The following is a 6265-nucleotide window of genomic DNA, read 5'->3' as shown; positions in this document are numbered from 1 at the left end:
CCCACCTCATGTGCACACCCTCTCTCTCCCCACCTCATGTGCACACCCTCTCCCTCCCGCTCATGTGCACACCCTCTCCCTCCCCCCACCTCATGAGCACACCCTCTCCCTCCCCCTGTCCCATGTGCATACCCTCTGTCCCCATCATCCTGCCTCAGCCTGTGTTTGCAGTGCTGCAGGGTGGCTGCAGCCTTCCCCTCCCACGGCTCCTCAAGGTCAGAGGGTTGGGAACCCCTGGGATGGACCTGGGATGAGAACCCTGCCCCTCCTCAGGCATTTCCAGGCAAGGGGCCCAGAGACACAGCCAGCCCAGCAGCTGAGCCCCTCCGGTCAGGCCAGGTGGGAAAGTGAGGCACGAACACAACCCCAGACTGGAATAACAAAGCCATTATGTACTGTGTGCCTACTGAATGCCAAGCCCTATGCCCTGTTCTTTAATGTCATCTTTAATAAGATGTCTTCACTCAGTGATAGTGAACAGGTATTTATGATGTGCAGTAGCATGCTGGGCACTTTTCTGGGCCATGAAGACTCAGGGAGGTCCCTGCTCTGGTAGAAGTCAAATCCAACAGGAGACAGAGACTAGGGCCCCACACACCAGGAGGAACTACCCAGTGCAGTGAGTGCCAGCAGGAAGCCACAGGGGCAGGGAAGGCCCTCCTGGGAGGGTGGGTGGCTGCAACCTGAGGCTGAGCAGGGGAAGCTGGCCTCAGGACAGGATGTGCACAGGCATGGAGCAGGAAGTTCCTGGAATGATGGGCAAGAGGGAGCAGGTCACTGGGGGCAGGTCTAAATACTGGGGCCTGCATTGGGATAGCAGAGGCCTCGGGCAGGCCTGCTCAGCATGTAGACTCCCCTCCCTGGCCCCTTCCCTAGGATAACAGTGGAGGTCCATCCTCAAGTGGTGGTGAGGACAATCCTGACACAGAGACCCCAGCCCAGCTGGCAGGGGAAGGGGAGCCCTCAAGGGCCCCTGCATGTGGGGGCCTGTTCCGCCAGGCAGCCCTCCCACGGTGCCCAGCAGCAGCCCTGCTTGCGGACCCTCTTTTGTCCCCATTGTTAAAAAAAAAATTCAATGAAAAATGACACTAGCTGGGCATGGCGGTGGGTGCCTATAATCCCAGCTACTTGGGAGGCTGAGGCAGGAGGATTGCTTGAACCAGGGAGTTGGAGACTGTAGTGAGCCAAGATGGTACCACTGCACTCTAGCCTGGGCGACAAAGCGAGACTCCATCTCAAGAAAAAAAAATAAAGAAGACACTTACTAAAGCTCTGTAGGGAAGACTATTCAGGACCATCTCACTAGGTATAAGGGACCATGGAGATGAGATTCTGCTCATCTGGCTCAGCCTCAAAGACCACAAGGGCAAGTGGGATCTGACAGTCCAGAAGCAGGGTGGGGGCGGTGCATGGACAGTGACTAGGAGGAAACGTCAGCCACCAGGGATTCTGGCTAAACTCACCTAACAGGATTCTTGCTGAAGGCCGGCCAGGATGGTCAGACCGCACCTGCGGGACACAGGGGGAATCCGATCAGATGTCAAGGATGAGGGCTTCTGGCTAAACTGACTTTGCAGGATTCTTGCTAAAACTGGAGTTTATAAGGAAGTGCTCAGATGTGCCTAGGAGAACGCTCAGGAGCCTAAATAAAGTTTGACCAAGCAGAGAATCTTGTCATCAGCTGTGGTGAGAGTGAGGCCCAGAGTGGGTCAGGGCTTACCTGCCCAGGTTGTGCAATTGGGAGGGGTCTGTCAGAAGCCCCAAGTTTTCCCACTGGGGGCTGAGTCTGGGCCCTCAGGGCACATACAGGTAGATACTGGCAGGCCCAACACCCCATGCAGGGCAGACTGGGATGCTGGGGCCTGCGGCACAGACTGGTCAGACCCACCCCAGGCCAGACATTCTTTGCAAGAAGAGCTGAGGCTGCTGATGCCAGGAACAGACAAACAAGGTCATTCCCAGGTCATAAGCTCATTACCCACATCAGGCAAGGCCATGGCTGGGTAATGAGTTGGCCTCCTGCAGAGCCACCTGCCCTGGGACGGTTCCCAGAGATCTGGCTAGCCAGTGCCACAGGAGGCCGGGGCACAGTTCCAGGGTCCAGTGGGCAGGGCACGGGTATTCAGGGACAAGGTGTGCCTGAGTCCCCACAGGAAGCCCCAGACCCTGCAGTAAGACCTGGAGCAAGTCATTCTCCTCTCTGAGCTCTCAAAGAAGAGGTCAGCTCAGGGGTCCTGGAGGCAAGGTCTCCTAGAATAGACTAAGCCAGCCGCTACCATGGTCACACACACCTCCCAGCCAGCTGCTGGTCCTGGCAGATGAGAAAACTGAGGCTAGGTGTTTTCATGAGGCCTCTGAACCCAGAACCCAGTACCCAGTGTCCTGAGCAAAGCCCAAGCCAGACCTGCCAGCTTATGTGTACCGAGGCCCCACTAGGCAGCCTGCACTCCTGGGGCCTAAAAGGACCATCACTTTCCCTTCTAAGAGCCCGGATGCAGGGGCTGCGCCCCAGCCAGGCCAACCTCCCTCCTCCTCCAAAGGCCCAGCAGCAGCTGCTCCCAGAGCAAGCAGCACAGTCGCAGCAAAGGACGGACAAGTGTCCTGTGCTCTGTGGTCTGAGCAGAGGGCCAGGGGCCGTGACCCACATGGCCCCTCCAGGACCAGCTCCAAGATGAGCCTTCCTGTCCCGACCAGTGTGTCCAGGACCTCAGGGCAGATCAGCTGTACCTGCTGGCTGCTCCTGTTCCCTGCCCTTCCTGGGGCTCCCCACTACCTTTGGGAGATAGCTCCAAGACCCTGCTGCCTCCCTAGCTTACCGTCAGGCCCCTGCTGGGTGTGCCCCTCCCCACACAGACCCCTGAGCCAGCTTCAAGGAATCTGCCTGCATCTCTACCTCCACTCTGATGACGGTGAAGCCACAGTCACACCCTCTGCCTCCACCCCGGCCCTGCCAGGTCCCTGCAGCAGCCCTCAGAGGCCTCCACAGCCCCCTCCCACACATAGAGCTCGCCTGGCCCTGCCATCTGAGCGCTCCCCTGGCTCCCAGCTGCCCTTGGGCTCTGGGACATAAAACCTCCAGCCAAGGTGGCTGCCAAGTTTTACTTAATAGCCATAGAGCACAAAAGTGATGACAATTAAGTCACACGGAGAGACTGCCCCATCGAGACCCCTGGCCCAGCTAAGCAGAGGAGCCCTGGGGTTTCCTCTGAGCCCCCCACCCCACTGTGAATGCATTACTAAGGCGCAAGGTGGCTAGTCACCCACCCAGCTTGCATGCCTGAATGCACAGAGCTACAGCCTGGGCCCAGGGACAACCTCGGGAGCTGGTGGCTTCCCACAGGCACAACCAGCCTCTTCATCCCCACCGTTCCTGGCCCCTGGCCCAAGGCACACTGAAGGGAACAGGATTGGAAGGAGCAGGCCCTGCACTGGAGCCGCAGTCAGCTCCTCTGTGCCAGGGGCAGCTGTGGCTGGCTGAATTTGAGGAACTTCCCAGAGGAACTGGAGAGCAGAGCTGCGTGCGCGTCCCACTCTGCCGCTCTGCCACTCTCCCTGAGGAACACACTGCTTTGGCCAGTTCCCACCCCATCTCCTCTCCGCCAGTCCCCGGTTTCCACCCCAGCCCTGCTACCAATGAAGCTCAAGTCAGGGTCCCCATAACCTGCTTCATGGCCAACACTGCACTTGAGCTCAGGGGCTCAGGGTCTTGCTGACATGCCTGCATGTCCACCCCTCACCGACACCTCTGCAGTCCTCCTCAGGGCCCAACAGGGTCCCCAGGACCCCGCTCCCATTCTGCCCTTGCTCCTGACAACCTATCTTCTCTATGCCCATGACTTTGGAACCCCCTGTCACAAGTGCCAGCCCCCACATCTGGAGCCCCCGCCCCCACATCTGGAGCCCCTGCAGGAACAAGGCCTGATCTGGACTCATTGCAAAGGCTCAGCTTCTCTTTCAGCCCATCCATAAACCTACAGGCAGAGATCACAAAACTAACAGCTCTTTCTGCAAATCTGGACTCTCTCCTGCACCTTCTCCACCATCCAGGCCTCCCTGTCATCCCTCCTGGGGAACCTCAGAGATCTCTTCATTTCACAGGTGAAGACTTGGCTCAGAGAGGGCAGAGCCCCTGGGTCTCCAGCAGGGCTGGGGAAAGAACCCAGGGCTCTTTTGCTGGCAGTGTTTTAATGACGCAGGGGAGGGAGAGAATGGCTAATGAGGCTCTAGGGATCAGTAGAGCCAGCTGCTGGAGGTCCCAGGGCACGGGTGACTCAGCAGGAATGGGGGAGTCTGAGGGGTTGACGGAATACCCAATTCTCACCTCCTCCTGTACCTTCCAGAGAGACGGACTGCAGGGAGTGACTGCGTGAATGAACATGGCTAGAGGGACCCAGCTTCTCAGCAGCTGCTTGAGGACAGCATTAGCGATCCCCTCAATCCCCCCACCCACACGCGCACACGTGCACTGACCTGCAGGGGCCAGACCCCGGTGGACCCGGGGACACATTCTCCAGGGACTGTCTTGCTATGTCCCTTCCCAGATCAGCCTGGATTCGTGCCAGGCCAGCCTCCACAATTTGCTGAGGGAGGCCCCAGGGTCCAGGGTACCCAGAGCACTAAGCAGCCCCTGGGGGTACAGGGAGAACAACATGCTGTGTGGGGGATACTACCCTCTGCCCATACCTAGGGCCCTGTGGTGGCCACAGGCAGCACTGCTTATGCAAAGGCACTGGGGTGAGAAGGAATGGGTGCAGTGGCGAGGGTTCCACAGAGGGTGGAAGGGCTGCAGGGGAAGGCAGGCCAGCAGGGATGCCATGAGGGCCTCAGATGCCAGGCTGCAGAGGCGGACCGGCTGGCCAGCTCCTCTCCCCTAGCCTCCTACTGTAAAAAGGGAGAGGATCCCAGCCCCACTAATTCATCCACTCACTCCTGTACCTTCCAGAGAGATAGGCTGCAGTGTCCGAGATGACAGCTGTGTCCTGGGACCCACCCAGGTCTGGCCTCTGTGCAGGCTAGCGCTCAGCATGCTTAGTGCCACACTCAGCCCAGGAGAGATGACCCAGCCCTGGGCTCAGAGACCCCACTGTGGGAGGAAGGAAAAGAGCTATTTAAATAGAACTGTGAAGGGTGCTGTGGAGGAGGGGCTCGAGGTCCCCGGTGTGGGATGGGGTAGTCAAGGAACTTTTCCCTGCCCAAGGAGGAAAAGTGAGAGCCACCAGGAAAATGGTGGGGAGGGGGGTGGGCGGGGAGAGGAACTATGCAAAGACCCAGAAGGATGAAGAAGACTGTTGGATTAGAGGAGGTTAAAGGCACAGACAGGCTTGGACATGGTGGCTCACGCCTGTAATCCCAGCACTTTGAGAGGCCAAGACAGGAGGATCACTTGAGGCCAGAAGTTCAAGACCAACCTGGGAAACACAGTAAGACCCTATCTCTACAAAAAAAAATTAATAATAATAATTTTAAATTAGCCGGACGTGCTGGTGCACACCTGTAGTCCTATCTACTCAGGAGACTGAGGTGGGAGCATCACTTGAGCCCAGGAGGTGGAGGCTGCAGTGAGCTATGATTGATTGCACCACTGCACCCCAGCCTGGGCAACATAGCAAAATCCTGTTTATAAAAACAAAACAAAACAAAAAACCCAGCTTGAGATGGCCAGGGATTTCCAGAGGCCCTAGGCGGGCCGCCTTGGAGAGTAAGGGAGACCCTGAAGAGCTCGCATGGAAGGGCCAGCAGCTTAGGGCTGGAGATGCCACCTGGATGGATTCTTCCAGCTGTGTGGACTGGGGGACAGGGTGAGGAGATAATGGCCTGGACTACATGGAAGGAGGTCGCCCTGAGCCACTGAAAAGGGCTGTGGGGTCCATGACCACTCCTGGTCTTCCCTTGACTATGATGAAGAACTGTCTCCATAGCTTCCAGTGGAAAATGTGAGCTCAGTTCCTGATTTGTGTGTAGCGGGTGGTGCCTGGGCTTCGGCTGGCGATGCTCCATGTCACCTCTGCCCAGAAACTGGGCCATGCCCTTGGTGAGAACCTGCCCACAACGCCATCGTTCCGGCAGGGTCCCCTGGGAAACCGGCTGCCCAGGACCCTGCCCTGCCGGGATTCACCGCGCCCCAGGCCGGATCCCCCAGGGCTTTGGTCGTTCCCACAGCCATCCCGAGGGCCCCCTCCACGGTGCGTCGCCTGGGCCCCAGCCGTCGCTAGGCTGCAGCCTGGGGCTTCCGGCCATCCCGGGCGCTGGCGGCGGTGGAGGCAGC

The sequence above is a fragment of the Colobus angolensis genome, unplaced genomic scaffold, assembly GCF_000951035.1.
Source record: "Colobus angolensis palliatus isolate OR3802 unplaced genomic scaffold, Cang.pa_1.0 Scaffold471, whole genome shotgun sequence".
Lineage (NCBI taxonomy): Eukaryota > Metazoa > Chordata > Mammalia > Primates > Cercopithecidae > Colobus > Colobus angolensis.
The sequence above is the reverse complement of the archived record's forward strand: the minus strand, read 5'-3'. Positions refer to the sequence as shown.